The sequence below is a fragment of the Zosterops lateralis genome (assembly GCF_965231275.1).
Source record: "Zosterops lateralis genome assembly, chromosome: 9".
Taxonomy (NCBI): Eukaryota; Metazoa; Chordata; class Aves; order Passeriformes; family Zosteropidae; genus Zosterops; species Zosterops lateralis.
The window spans coordinates 6582699-6597082 of NC_139769.1; positions in this window are offsets into that span (position 1 = coordinate 6582699).

Genomic DNA, 14384 nt, shown 5'->3' on the forward strand with positions numbered 1-14384 from the left:
ATTACAAGCCTGCAGTAGAGATGCCTAGCATGCAAGGAAAATATTTCTCTACCAGATAAAGGAATAAGAGCCAAGGAAATATTTCAGTTACAGCTGGCCAATGACACACACACAAAAAAATCAAGCAAATATTTTAATATAATCCTATTATTAGAAATAACCATGTGGATAATTGGTGATTTCCTAAAAGAAAGCAAAACTTTGGGACTGTAATCCTCATATTTAGTTACAGAAGTCAACAAAAAGTGCTTAAAAGAGCAGTTACCTAAGAACCTTAATGTTTTCAGTCAGAGAGGCTCAGGAAAGCTGAGCATTTACTCCATTGGTATGAAGATTTCTGTTTTTATGGCTGGAGCTGGGAATGCAGATCCCACAGTGCTCACCACTGAATGCCTCCTAGGAGGCAGCAGTTGACAAATATACCATGATAAAAATTCATAGGTGCTCAATCTACATGCATACAAAGGCACATTTGAACATCTTGCTGTGATTTCCTTTCATTATAATACATAATATTCAGTTTCATGCTGTTAATAAAGTTCTTCCCTAGATAAAACTATTGTGAACATACCAGGTATGATCCTTACCACAATGCCTCTTTTTACCAATTCTGCAATATCAACAGATAAGACTAAATGTAGGTTACTTGTACCCAGTAAAGATTCATTGATGCTGCTAGAAAAGTGCAAAAGAAGCTGATATAAATGATAATTCAAGTCTAATGCAGTTTTTTTCTTTTGCATTAGAGAAGCCTTTTGTGCAAAAGAAAAAAGTTCTTTATGAACAGGAAAGCTTTATTATTAAATATGCTCTATTTTGGTGCTAATTTATTATTTTTGACATCTTAATTATATCCTGTCCCATAAAGTGCTGATTGGTAGTGTCAAGATTCCTAGTCTGTATCCATAAAATATATTTCCCTAATTTTTTTTTCTCAATTTGATTTTTGTGTAAAACCCACTCATGCAGTCAGAGGCAGAATTGCAGGGAGGAGGGTCCCATCCACCCTGCCTTCTGCCAGGAGGTGCTGAGCAGAGGAATACAGTGGAAACCTTAAAAAAGGACTCAGCCTTCCAAATGAATTCCCGGGAAAAGACAGAAGCAGCATCCTGCCCTCTGTTCAGTGGTGTGGGGAATAAAGGGCTGTGTACAAAGTTATGAGAAATTCTCTACAAGAGGAAGTGCTGTTAGGTGCTAGTTCAGCCATGTCTGGAGTTCTGCTTTATGCCCCAGTGAAAAGTCCTTTACATCCATGAAAATGTTTTTCAGGATAAGGGGAGGACAATAAAAACGAGCTTATTGGTTTCTAAAAGGCTCCATCCCAAAGCAAAGAAAGATTTTTAAAAATTTGGCTTGTTCCTGTGAAAAACTGTTCCACTGAAGTTTTTGCAGTTCAAATGTACCAGTCTACAGCTGTACAAATTCCCTTTCACAGAGTATGAATGTGGCAATTTGCTAATGTACATTTTGCTTTTCATAATATTCACAAAGCCAGTTTACGGTTCAGAACATTCACAAAGCTGCCATTTTTAAACTTTGCTTTTGAACACATGGCATGGTTTTCCCACTTTTAAAAGTAGGGTTGGGTGGGTTTTCTTTTTTTTTTTTTTTTTTGCAGGTGTCTTTTAAATAAACAGAACACTCTTCAGCCTGGATTGAAGTAAAAGTTTGAAGGGATTATCCTGAATTCCCTGGCCAGGATGCCAACATTTTTTCTTGTTTTGTTTGCTTTATTCAGTATTTCTGGATGTTTCCAAGGCTGTATTTACTGTAACTTTATATCCTCTATGTCACTGTATGTTCTAGTGCAGCTAACAGAGTAGATGAGGGATGTTGCAGATAACATCCCAACACTGAGCAAGCATTTCTACTGTCTCCCCTACAGCATGGTGGTCCCTGTGAGGACCAAGAGCCAAGTGCTGGTTTGCATTCTCCTGGTTACAATTTACCAGCATAAATGCCAAGTGTAGAAAACCCTTCACCATGTTGTGAAAATAACTGCAGTGGAGAAAAATCTCCCCTGTGAAAGCATAGATGAATATTCACTCTGAACTTGTTCTTGTCACCAGAAGAGTTGAACAGCACCTCTCTGCCAATCCCTAGCATAAGATGGAGCTTTTAGAGCCTTTTACCTTTATTGTTGCTGCTAACAGCAATAAGTAATAACTACTGCACCTTTTCACATCTCATCCCTTAGAGGAGCATGGCTTGGAGGAACCTGACTGAGGCAAAGGAAATAGTTCTAAAGCAGATGCTGCAATAGCAGCTGGGTGGATGCCCCATTGCAGGAGTCAGTGTATTGTTTTAATCAGGGTTTGGATGCATTTCTTTGAAGCACACGCTTGGACTGTTTGTTAAACTCTTGCCAAGGCGTTGTGCATCGGGCATATTGTGATGGAGGGGGGAAAAACACATTGCCACAGATGCCGTGGAGTTTTTTTATTTTATTTTATTTTGTCTGCCTGTATTGACTCAGCACCATGGCAGCTGTTCTCTTTTCAAATAGCTTTGTTTTCCTGAGGCATAGTCTGTACTTATTCCAGGAAGTTGTAGAGGAAGGCGAGCAAGTAAAGGACTGCAGATGAATTTCTGAACACAACCATTCTCACACTATTTAGAAGTAAATTTTATATCCACGCGTACTTTTGCAGATGGCCTGAAAAGCAATGGGAAATGGAACATTTAAGGCAGAAGAGTGTTCTGAAAGAATAGGGTGCTGGTATTTCCAACAGTGTTTGTGAGTGTGTGAATCAGGCCTTGAGGTGGGGTGTGCCAAGGACAAGAGCCCATTTTACAGGTGAGAATAGAGGCGTAGGAAGTGATTTACCCAGTATTTCAGAAAGTCTGAAAAAGCTAAAAATAGGATAGACTCAGCCTTGTCCCTGATAGAGAATTTAAAGGGAATGCGAGCTGCACTGGAGTGAGATCTGAATTATTCTATTTCTAAGCCTGAGGCCATCTGAGTGAGGTTTTCTAGGTCTGCTGTCGTGATTTGCACTCACTTGGCTGTTTGCTTCTCCCTTGCCAAAGTGTAGTAACTTCCTTGCTGAGGTAAATGAATGCAGACCTTGTTGAAAACTAGCAGGAAAGGTCCTTAATGGTGGAAAGGTACTTCCTCATCTGCATGTTACATGCTCCAAAAAAAGAGAAAATATAATATCTGATTTAGGATTATTTTCTTATATGAAATTTTCTTTCTCTTTGTAATTTTTTTTTTTTTTTCTGTCCAATATTTTCCCTGATTTTTTTCTTTTCTATATGAATGCAGAATTCCAAGAACTCACTCTTCTTCCTGCTGTGAGAATATATCTCCTCTTGGGGTGAATAGTGAATGTCTACTTGGCACTGAATTAACTTACCTCCTGTACAGATGTCGCCAACAGACACTTAGTGTGTTAAATACTTGTAGAAGTTGAACATCTTAGTGAATCAGGGAAGTGTCAGGCAAATTCCAAAACACTGGTGCTGAGCTCTTAGCTTGAAAGTGGGGAGAAACGTTATGTAGCCTTCCTTAGGTAATTTGTATTCAGTGGATTCTCCCTCGATGTCCTGTTCTATTAATCCTGAGACACTTGTCACCAGTCAGCCAAAGGATTAAGAGAGAAAACTTTGAGTTGCTCAGACTTTCCTAGCCATATGCTTGGCCTTAAAGGATGTGTTGAGTATGAGGTGATTCAAAGTGAAAAGCTCAGCAGCTTTTCTAATCTCCTGGTCTCTAAAGTCACTTCAGCTGTGGATGCCAGAAGCAGAAGCTCCCAGCCTGGATCGTTGCTCTCTGTGTTTGGTACATCTTGCCTCTGCAGCTTTAGGGGTGAAGAGCCAAACTCAAAAGCTCTCAGCAATTTCTTTCCTGTCACAGTGTAAGTACCTGAAAATAATTATATCCCTTTACTGGAAATATTTGGCATCAGTGCTGTGGCTCCACCATTAACATTTTCTACAGTTTCATTCCAGACTGCCAGTTCTTTTTTATTACTGCCTTGTTAGCATGACGAAGTGATGACAATCTTCTATCCTTGCCGTGGATGCAGCCAAATGGCAGAAGAACATTTGTCTGCAAAACCAACTGAATAAAAGTCTGAAATGACCAATTAACAACAGCACCTACCTGACATTATCTGTAGAGCCTGGCCATGCATGCACCACAGTCTCACAAAATTTTGTACATTGAGACTGAGGAGATATGCTTCTATTTTAACTGAATCCAAATACAGTTTTCCAAAATATCATTTATTTCTCCCTCTTCATCCCTTTCCAAAATTTCTAGCAGTTCTGCTTTTGTCTTTGGCAAAAGCATCTGTGCTTAATGGGCCTGTGAACAGAGGACAATCTATCTAATTAAAGGCTGATCTTAAGCCATATTCTCTTACTGCCATCACAGAAACATACAGCAAATAGCCTGGAATTTTGAATGGGCTTGAATGAAAGTCTTGGACAATGCAAGTCTAGATTTTACTTTTTACAGCTGGTCTTTTATCTGCGCACTGTTTTTACTCATAAATTCTAAATTGATTTTGACTTTGGCAAAGTCTGTGTCTACTTCATCCTGGGCTTTTTTTTTTCCTACTCAGACTAGTCACGAATGACTGAACATCTCAATTAGCATGTCTCTGCACTGGCTGAATCCATAGGTAAACAAAAAGCCACAATGCTATTGAAACATTATGAAATAAAATGTAGTTTTACCATCTAAAATGACTCCCATGCCTTTCCCTCCTCTGTGGCTAACTTGCTTTTCTGATCGAAAGCATCTGGAGTTGTAATGTGATCAGGCATCTCAGGCATGTCTTTGTCCTTCTATTTGTTCAATGTTATCCTGTTCTTTATTTTGCTTTGCCACAGAAATGAAAAAATAAAACCATTCAAAAGGTGTATGTCTTGCCTTGATAATACCACTCAACACCTGTCTGTTCTCTGTTGTTTTTCTGTATCTCCTCTCATGTTCTAGATCAGTCCAATTTAAGCTGCATTCCCTTAGGGCAGGGTACACCTCAGTGTGGATGAATTAATGTTTGAACTTTTCCGTTCACTGCAGCATGTCAAGAACATCCTCTACAGGCTGGCTGAGACCTGATGAGTAGCAGGAAGGTTATAAAGCACTGTTTGAAATGGGTCTCTGTGTGGTCATTAAAGTGCATTCATTGTCTATCTGCCTATCTCTTACTGTTTTTAACTTCAGTTCTCCTTGACCCAAAATTACACTCTCATTTTCCATCAATTTTCAGTCCTCTTTACCTGGCCAACTTCCTAATTCAATTCTGCAAGAAAACGTTCAGACACTTTTACATCTTAAATAGAGTCTAGTTCCCTAGAGGGCCAGTGCTGACCCTACCATTTCTTCATTTTATCTGCCTGTGGATGTAAGAAAAAATGGATGGATTCTTGTGCTAGTTCCTCTCATTTGCAGTAACTTTGCATAGTGACTGCTTCTATCCTACAGGTCCTCTCTTGAAGGCTTTCTTCTGAAAAAGTGAGTTAAGCCTTCTGACCACAGCCTCTCACATTCCTGCTGGTGGGACAGGTACTGAGCACCTACTTGGGAAGACAGTGCCCTGCATCTCTGCCAGTGTTATCAGCATCTGACATGCCAGAGCTTTCTTCCTGCTCTCCAGCATCTATTTTCACATCTTGCTCTGTGTGGGATTTTGGTTATTCTGTTTGTGTTTTCCAGTCATCCCACACCCTGCTGCATTCCTGCTGCTGTCAGGTGCTTTCCTGTTTTCCTATATTAATGCACTGTCTCAAGAGTTTGTTCAAAGTGTGGAAAACTACAGCAGTGAAAACTTTTTTTTTTTGTGTCTCGAGTTACATTTTTTAAAGACTACACAAAATTAAGGATTTTGTAAATGTGAAACAATAACTGCATTATGCAGACTAGATCTGTGTTTTAATTTGTGGTGAGGAAAAATAACCCATGGAAAGAGAAGACCAGCTTTGCTGATACTTGTTGTTAGCCAGGTCTGCTAGAGCATTTTGATGTTAGCCTACTGAAGTGTTATCACTGAAGCCTGTGGGCTTTCGATGTGTTTCTTGGAGCAGAGTGATATTTTAATTGCCCTCCTGCCTGTCTGATGCTTTGGCCAGGTACTGGCAGTGAGAGTGAAAGGTACTGATTTGCCAGTAGTGATACAGTTGACAGCAGTACAATTCTGGATGTCTGCAGAAGAAGTAAAAAATTGGGTTTGCTGCCCTTAGGAGTATAAAAAGAGAAAGCTTGTTTTGAGATAAAACCTTAGGATTTGGCATAGGAAGTTGTCCTAGTTTTACTGCCTGCTAAATGGACTGCTCTTGACCTGTGTCTCCAAATGCCCTCAGGTACCTGTCTGCCTCTCTAATTGCCACAGTTTTCCATATAAGAAACATTTTCAAAGTAGCCAGAGTTGCTTTCTGGCCTTATGAGTGTCTCTAGTTTCCCAGGCTGGCATCTGCAGAACTGTTTGCAATGCCATCCCACCACTACCAAGCTGTTCCTGCTCAAAGCCAAAGCCCCAGAGCTTCTAAACTTGATCTCTGGATCACAACATGGAAAGGTCAGTGCTGCAAATGTGTGCCACTCCAGAAGTGTGCCCAGAGCACACCTGTGTCTGCTGTTCCCTCTCCAGATAGAGTAAGGAGAAGTCATGAATAAATACAGAGATGGGATAAGAGGGGTTTTGTGTGTGCTAAGACACAGCCACCTGCAACAGCTGACCTGGCTGGGGGTTGAATTGTGAGGATGGGTGTTGAGTGCAGGATCCCAAGGAAGGGGTAAGGGGAACAGGTCCTATTTAGAGCCCCCCAGTGTGAAATACTAAATCACTTACTGGGGCACTTCAGCCCCTCTCCTCTTCTCCACACCTTTCCCAAATATTTGGCACCCCAGGCATTGCAGGGACAGCTGGAGTGCCCAGTGAGGCACTGGAGTGTCTGAGCAGCAGCCTCAAGGTTCAGAAATACAGCTCTGGGTGGGAGCTGGGTCTCTTCTGAGAAGGGGGAGGATGAGGATGCTAATCCAGTGTTGCATTAGATTTGCAGAATTGCTTGAGGATTTTCAGGAAAAAATGTGAGGATTTTGTGTTGTACTGGGTGGAGCAGTCTCATATGATAGCCAAATGCTCCCTGTGGTTTTCAAGTTCAAACAATTGTTGGTGCCTAGCAGATATAATTCTAGACATTTATGCTTGCCAGAAAGCATAGAGAGGAGATGAACCACTAAATGGGAGAGAATGGGTTTATTTCTGCTAATTTCAACAGAATTGCCTTTTCTGCCATCATCCGAGAAAGAAGTCAGAGCCATTAGGTTTTATTTGAAAGGAAAAACTGTAATTTGAGTATTTTATAATTTGAACCAGTAGATGTCAGCAATTCCTTTTGAAATGGACCTGGAGATGCAGCAATAAATGAACTGACTTGTTCACATCCAAACTTCTGTGTGATATAAAAACATTTGCCAAAAAAATCAGGAGCTGTATAAAATATAGCCAACAGATAAGATTGGACAGTGTCCCCCAAGTTATTGGCATGAGTGACATGAAGAAAAGCAGAAAAACATGGTCTTGGTAGTAATAATAAAATATTAAACAGGGTCTATTTTAAATGTGTAATCTTGTACTATTAGGCCACTCCATGACATGGCTTTCACATTTGTGGAAACCTCCTATAGCCTTTAAAATGTGAAAGATGAAAATAATGTTTTTATTTTGCTTAGGTAGTACAGTAATATAGGTGTTACAACTGATCAAAGAAGTGGCTGGTGTCTGACTATAGCTGGGCATATATTGTTTCAAGTACTCATGTGTAAGGTGAAAGATAGCACGTATTTTCCTGCCAATTCGATTTTTAATCTGTTTCTTAGTGCACATTTTTTTAGAGACATAAAGATTGCATCAAATTGTTTTATTCTATTAGTCTGCAAATTGGGTACTATCACTGAAATCTGAATTGGTAGCCACTGTAAAAGTCCCCCAGTGGGATCAAAATAAAACACACGATGTCCTTAATGCTAGTTTTTGTTCTGTGATGTTAGTGAGGCTAAAATGAATGTCCTTATAGCAGTCCACTCCTTTGACCTTGAGCCAATATCAGAACTGCTTGCAAAAGCATCTGAAGACGATTCATTTATTTGAGCTCGAGAGTCAGCAGGGGGAGCTCACAGCCGTCGCTCCAACCCGGCCAAAACTGGTTATTAAAGACATTTTAAACTAGGCCATTTTATTTACACACATGCACACACTCGCCCTCCTAGAAATGGATATGGAATTCCTGGAGTTTATGATCTATGGCTTATCAGGCTGTTTGAAAAGTCTCCCTCTCATATACTCGTGCTAGACATTCCACAAAAAGAGGGGTCAAATGAAAAAAAAAATGTTTAGAAACAACCTGAAAATATGATTTTTTTTTCATTCTTACCTCAAAGCAAGGGGAGGGAACTGATGTTTCCCTACATCCTGTGGTCAGGAGCTGATGCTCAGTTGAAAGGATGCAGTGTGTTAGCCTGGACCTCTAAGGAGGCTGGATGCTTTAGGAGTATGGTCATTAAGAAAGACATTTAAATCAGGCTGTTGTCAATATTTTAGCGTGAGATTAGTGAATTTAATTTCATTCTTAATTTGATTGTGGAAAGGTACATTCTGATTCATCTGATTGCATGCATGCTAAGCTGCTTCCTTTTTGTTTCTTGTGAATAAAAATTAGACTTTTACCCCAGGTCCACAATATTTTCTGGAAGGTTATTTGGATGAGTTAGTGCAAGTCAGACACAGAGTCTGTGTAAGATCTTTTCTTCTGCTACAGCCTTGTGTTAAATGGTCGTGTGTTATTATATTGTGCATATACATCTGATGTTTAGAGGATTATTAAGATAAATACAATTTCTTCATAGAGATCTTGAGCCACTTTAGGTAAGGAAGCATTTTTGCTTCATTCTGGCAGGGGACAGTTCAGTGCTTGCCCAAGGTCACAAAGCAGGTAGCTGGGCATAGACACCCCATCTCCTCAAGTTTCTCTGTGGGGCTCATCTATAGTTCCATGTCACTGCCTTGGCCAAACAAAGAGGTTTTCTATTTTTTCGTGGTTTTTAAGCTTTCAGATGTTTTTTAAAGTATCATATACTGTTTCCTCAGATACGGTTTCATTGTAACTGAGAATGTTTTAACCTGTTGATTGTATTGATTTTTGATGTGGAAATAGCAGGCTGCTCCATTTCAAACTAAATTTCAAGGGCACGAAGATCGTTAGAATGGAAAAGCCACTTAGCACAACAGAGTTGTTTCTTTTATTTTTGTCTCAGTCAGATATAGAAAGAGTCTGAGAGGTCCTAGCCCTATTTTCTCAGTTTTGGGTGGAATCCTGATTGCTTTAGATGCTGGAAGACTTGGGATGAGAAAGTAAAGCTCCTCTGCTGTATGAGTGGACATGTGTGCTGTGCTTGTGCTGGGGATATTTGAGTGTCCCTCCCTTTGTGCTGTCCTGCCTGGATGCTGCTGCTGCCAGAGGCTCCTCTCTGAGCCAGTGACAAATGGGGACTGCCCACCTGAGGGTCCAGCTGTTGGCTTGTAAAACAGCGGCATCCTTACATGATTTGTATTCTACTCTCTGAATGCATTTCTGTCTCCTGTCTCCCAACACACTTTTATTTTCATTTTTTTTCCCTTATTTAATTGCATCCCCAAGCTAGGATTACAGCTTTTAAGAATTGTCCCTAAGTCCTTTCCTTTGGCTGCATGCTGCATAATTTTTCCATTTAATATGGATTTCTCGCTTTGGTCAATTGCTCCTAGTCCCATTACTTCATAGCAATCTACATTTGATGCACATTTCCTTTTACAGGCCCAGCCATCTCTCCCAGAAAGTCATTCCCTGTGCACGATGGGCCTGAGTCAACACACACTGGACTCTGTGGCAATGTTCCCATTGTTCAGAATGAGTCTGAAAGCTGAAGCTGAGGATGAAACCCCCAGTCAGCAGCACAGGTTAGTGAAATGGATTCCTGCAGAACGTGGGCATGTGGGTGGAGGAAAGAACACTTTGTTTCTGGGCATTTCTGTATCAGAATTTGTAATTTCTGGAAGAAGTTCTGCAACTCTTTTATTCCCTGCCCCTCACCAGTCCTGAGGATTTTGCCTGTCTGTGCATTCCCTGTTTTGAATACACAGGGAGACCCAATGAGACAGAGGTGTTTCCTGTATTCTCCCTGGTTATTATGCATGGCAAAGCTGTGGCATTTTGCTGTGCCTCAAGAGTTCTCCACCTGTGGAGTGCAGCTCCAGGTTGGTGAAGACAAGAACCCTCTGGGGACAGGGTTTCATGTTGGTGACTGGCAGCAGGTCCTGTGCATCTCCAGCTGCTTCCAGTGAACACAGCTCTGCCCATCTGAGAAAGGCAAGGCCTTGTTTTATGATTATAGGTATTGAGAGTAAAGGAGCGATGGGAGAAAGAGCAACTGTAACTAGTGTAGGCATATCTCCCAATATTTTAAAAACAATATTTCTGTAATTTTAATGTTTACCCTGTGGCATTTTAAAATACAGACTAAAAACCTGTGTTCTCTCTGTACTGTCCCCTCTCTCCTCCCCACCAGCAAGTTTTTAAGCCACTGAGTCACTGGCAGCTGCAGTGTGACAAAATGAGGTTGTTTAGGGTTGCTCTCTCTTTGGCACAGGCTGGAATGAAATTGGGGAAGGCATCAAATTAAAAAGGGCTCGTTCCAAACTGAGTGCTGGTTACCCACTTCCATAAATACATTGGAGCACAAGAAATTTATTGCACTTGGACATACATGCAAGCTGCTTTTTGGAAATGGATACAAATACACCCTGAATAATACACTTTTGTGCCTTGACTGGTGGACAATCTGTCTATAGTTCTACTGAAAAGCCACCTATATGGATCTTTCCTTAGGATGGATGTCTGAGCTTAGTTTTAATTCTTTCCATGGTGGTTAAGAAAATTCAGAAAGTACAAGAGAGCTTGACAGAGGGAATCTACTGTAAAATACAAAATCATAGTGCTCTTCAACAAATGAGAAATATGAAAGTTGTTGGTCTGGGTGCTAAATCACAGAGCAAACTAAATTTTCATCAACAGTATGATGAGTCAAAAAAATATAGCAATGTACAACTGAAGTACTTGACATAAAAATTTCTTCTTGACTGTAGTGCTGTTACACCAAGGGAATAGGTGTCTATAAAACAATGATGTAACATTTCAAAACTGTTTATAGAGAACTGCTTCTAGTGTTCAGGACTGATGACATGGGGGCAGTCCAGTGTTTTAAGCAAAGCTACCAAGATCTTGGCAAGACAAAAAAAACAGTGTGAGAAGTCTGTGCACTTGGTGTGTGTGCAGTTTTTTAATTTTCCCCAAAAGTGACACTGCTTTTTATGAATGTACCAAACAGAATTTGACAACAGCAGGAAATTAAAGAAGTTATCTCTGAATAGTCCATATGAAATATTCTAAAATAAAGGAAGCAAACGGAAACTAAATTACAATATGACATTGAGCTTTCTAATATCACAGAGAAGACATTATTTAAAAAAAACCCCACCAAAACCCAACAAAATCTTACATGAGTCTATGAAAGACCCCATTGTAGTCTGAAAATCTGTGATTTAATTGCCTCCAGAGTAGGACTAAAACTTCCAAACTTAGGTTTACCCATACCATATTTTATCTGCTTAGTTGATGGAAAGAACACTAAAATCTGTTTTCAAAGTCATACACTGCATTTCTTTTCACACTTTTAAAATTTTGCATAGAAAGTATCAAGATAGGAGTGATAATTTATATTGTACCTGGAAATTTTGTGTAATCTGTGGGGGCTTGCTGTTCATTGCTAACAGGGATCTGTGAATGAGGATGAATGAAAAATGGCTGAATATGAAGGACAAAGTCCCCAGGCAGTGACAGAACTGGGAGCAGAACAAGGGGAATGGCCAAGTCCTTTCACACTTGGAACAAACAGTTCCACCTAAAGGCAGGGGAACAATAAGCCACTTAAGTGAATTACTAGGAGTGTTAGAGGTTCTTTAGTGCAAGTTTGGTAACAGCAGAAAAAGTTGTTTTACCTATTCCCTGTGTGAAGAGGTTGTACCTAGATAGCATCCTCTTTGATTTAATCTGTCTTTCACTTCTACTTTGGGAAGTAAGGGTGGGAATGATGCAATGATTTGTCTGATAGCTGCCGTTGCCATCAAATAAAATTCATTTATTCAGAGGAGCAGGTACCTTTGGAAAGTTCTGTTGAAGTACAGAAGCAGAGAAGGTACATTTCTACCTGATTTAAAATATGTTAGCTGATATTTATTAATGGCTTAAAAATTTCCTTATTCCTCTGAATGATTTAAAATATTTGCACAATTGAAGTTTTAAAATTTGTTCTGAATCTTCTGCAAATTATGACTCCATCAGCAAATTTGTTTTCAATTTGACCTGTAATGTCAGGTATCACTGCACTGATTCATGTTCTGCATCCAAGCAAGAAGACAAACTCTGACTCCTTATTTTTCATTGACATTGTTTAAATGTAATAATTTCCAGCAGCCTGGTGCTGCTGTTTGTAATACTGAATGATATTTGAAAGATAATTCAGCTGGGTATCTCACATCCTGCTAGATCCCATGTGAATTAAACAGCTTCACACTGTAGTGCAAAGAAATGTAATGCTGACATGATGTTCTTTCTATACAAAAACCCAACAGAAAACAGCAGCTTCACCAGCTTCCTGTGGATGGAGATATCCATGTTATGCAGACAGAAAAACCATGGCATATAGTGGTTATTTGTTGAAGATCACAGTTAATTAGCCCCAAGGGCCAGAAAAGAGCCCCGATCCCTTAATGCTTCCTCAAAAAATTGATACATGGAGATTTTTTTAAGGGTTTGGGTTGGCAAATGACCATTCCCAATCTCACCATGGATTAATCACTGATCTTGGAGACTGGAATTCAGTGTTTTATTTCTCATTATGCCTTTGGCAGCCTGTTTGGCATGTGACAGAGCACTTTAGTTCTCTAGCAGTCATTTTTTTCTGTCTGTAACAAACTGCAGTTAATAGCGGTTACTCAGTGTCTTGACGTGTTTGAATTACATGGAAAAAAAACCTGAAAGGAATACCAGTTGGGATTACTAATTGTTAGGCTTTTATTTTAATTATTGTTTGGATATTGGTAGAAAGTACTTCAAGCTAGAGGAAAAAAACCTTCTGTTAGTAGAATAAAGCAAATGGAAAATGTGACAGATTAAAAGGTGTGTTGCTAACAAGGTGTGGTAGTTTGAAGATAGCACACTAGTGCTGCTCAGAGAGAATTTTAGGATGTGTTATAGGAGACAACAGCACAGAAACATTTTATTTCATATGATTTACATACAATCTTCCATTCAAACAATAATGAGACTAAAGCAGAAAAAAATATTACAGATTTTCTGGGTTTCCTTATATCTACGAGGAAACCTGGTCAATGGTAAGAGCTACGAGCTACAAAAACTGTTGCGTAGCATCAGTTATATCATATAATATTCAAGAGATTAGAGAACAGAGAAAAATGATTCCTTGCTGAAGGGTAAATAGACTTTTGATCTGCCAGAGAGTGCTTGAGCAGCTTTCTAGCCTTAGGAAATGACCCCTGATAGGTGAAATAATTTTTTTTTTTTAAACCCATTCCCACATGATGGACTGTGCCCTGTGTATGATCTATTGTATTAGTGATTAAACTCATCAGCATTCTGACACTTTTGGAAGAAGTAGGAGAATAGAACCTGGGAATTGAACTGGAATATTCAGGTCACTTCAATAGCATGCTAGGACCTGGACAGTGAGGCTGCTATTTATGAGTAGTTGTTTATGTTGCTATTTATGGGTATTTATTTTATGAGTTCTGGTACAGGTAGTGATTTCATTGCATGAAAGAAAAATCATGTGTACAAGTTCATTAATCCAGGGAAATTTGCGTGCCCAAATCTGATTTGATTTGAATGTAGATCATTGGTACACAGGCTTTTTTTCAGGCACTGCATAGATCAAGTGATGCATTCTTTCTACAGGACTTTGAAAAATTGAAAAATGTATTCACTCATATTCAGGAATCAATGTGTTGCAATGATGATGTAAATTATAGTGTCTTCTGCCCAAGTAGTTTCTGGGTGAAAAAGAAAGCCTTTCTTACCTTTGTAGAGAAATTTGCCTTTTTCTTCCTTGTTTGATTGTGATGCCTGTACCACAGGAGAGGATGCTGAGGACACTGGGGGAAGTTTCACCAGAGGAAATTGTTCAGTCAGAGGGCAGAGCACCAGTGGACTTATTGATTTCTGCAGTGAGCATGAACAGAAATGAACCCCTGACAGCAATTTGAGAGTGATGTTTAATGTCTCTGGTGATGGTATGAGACTGGACTTACCAATGTGAT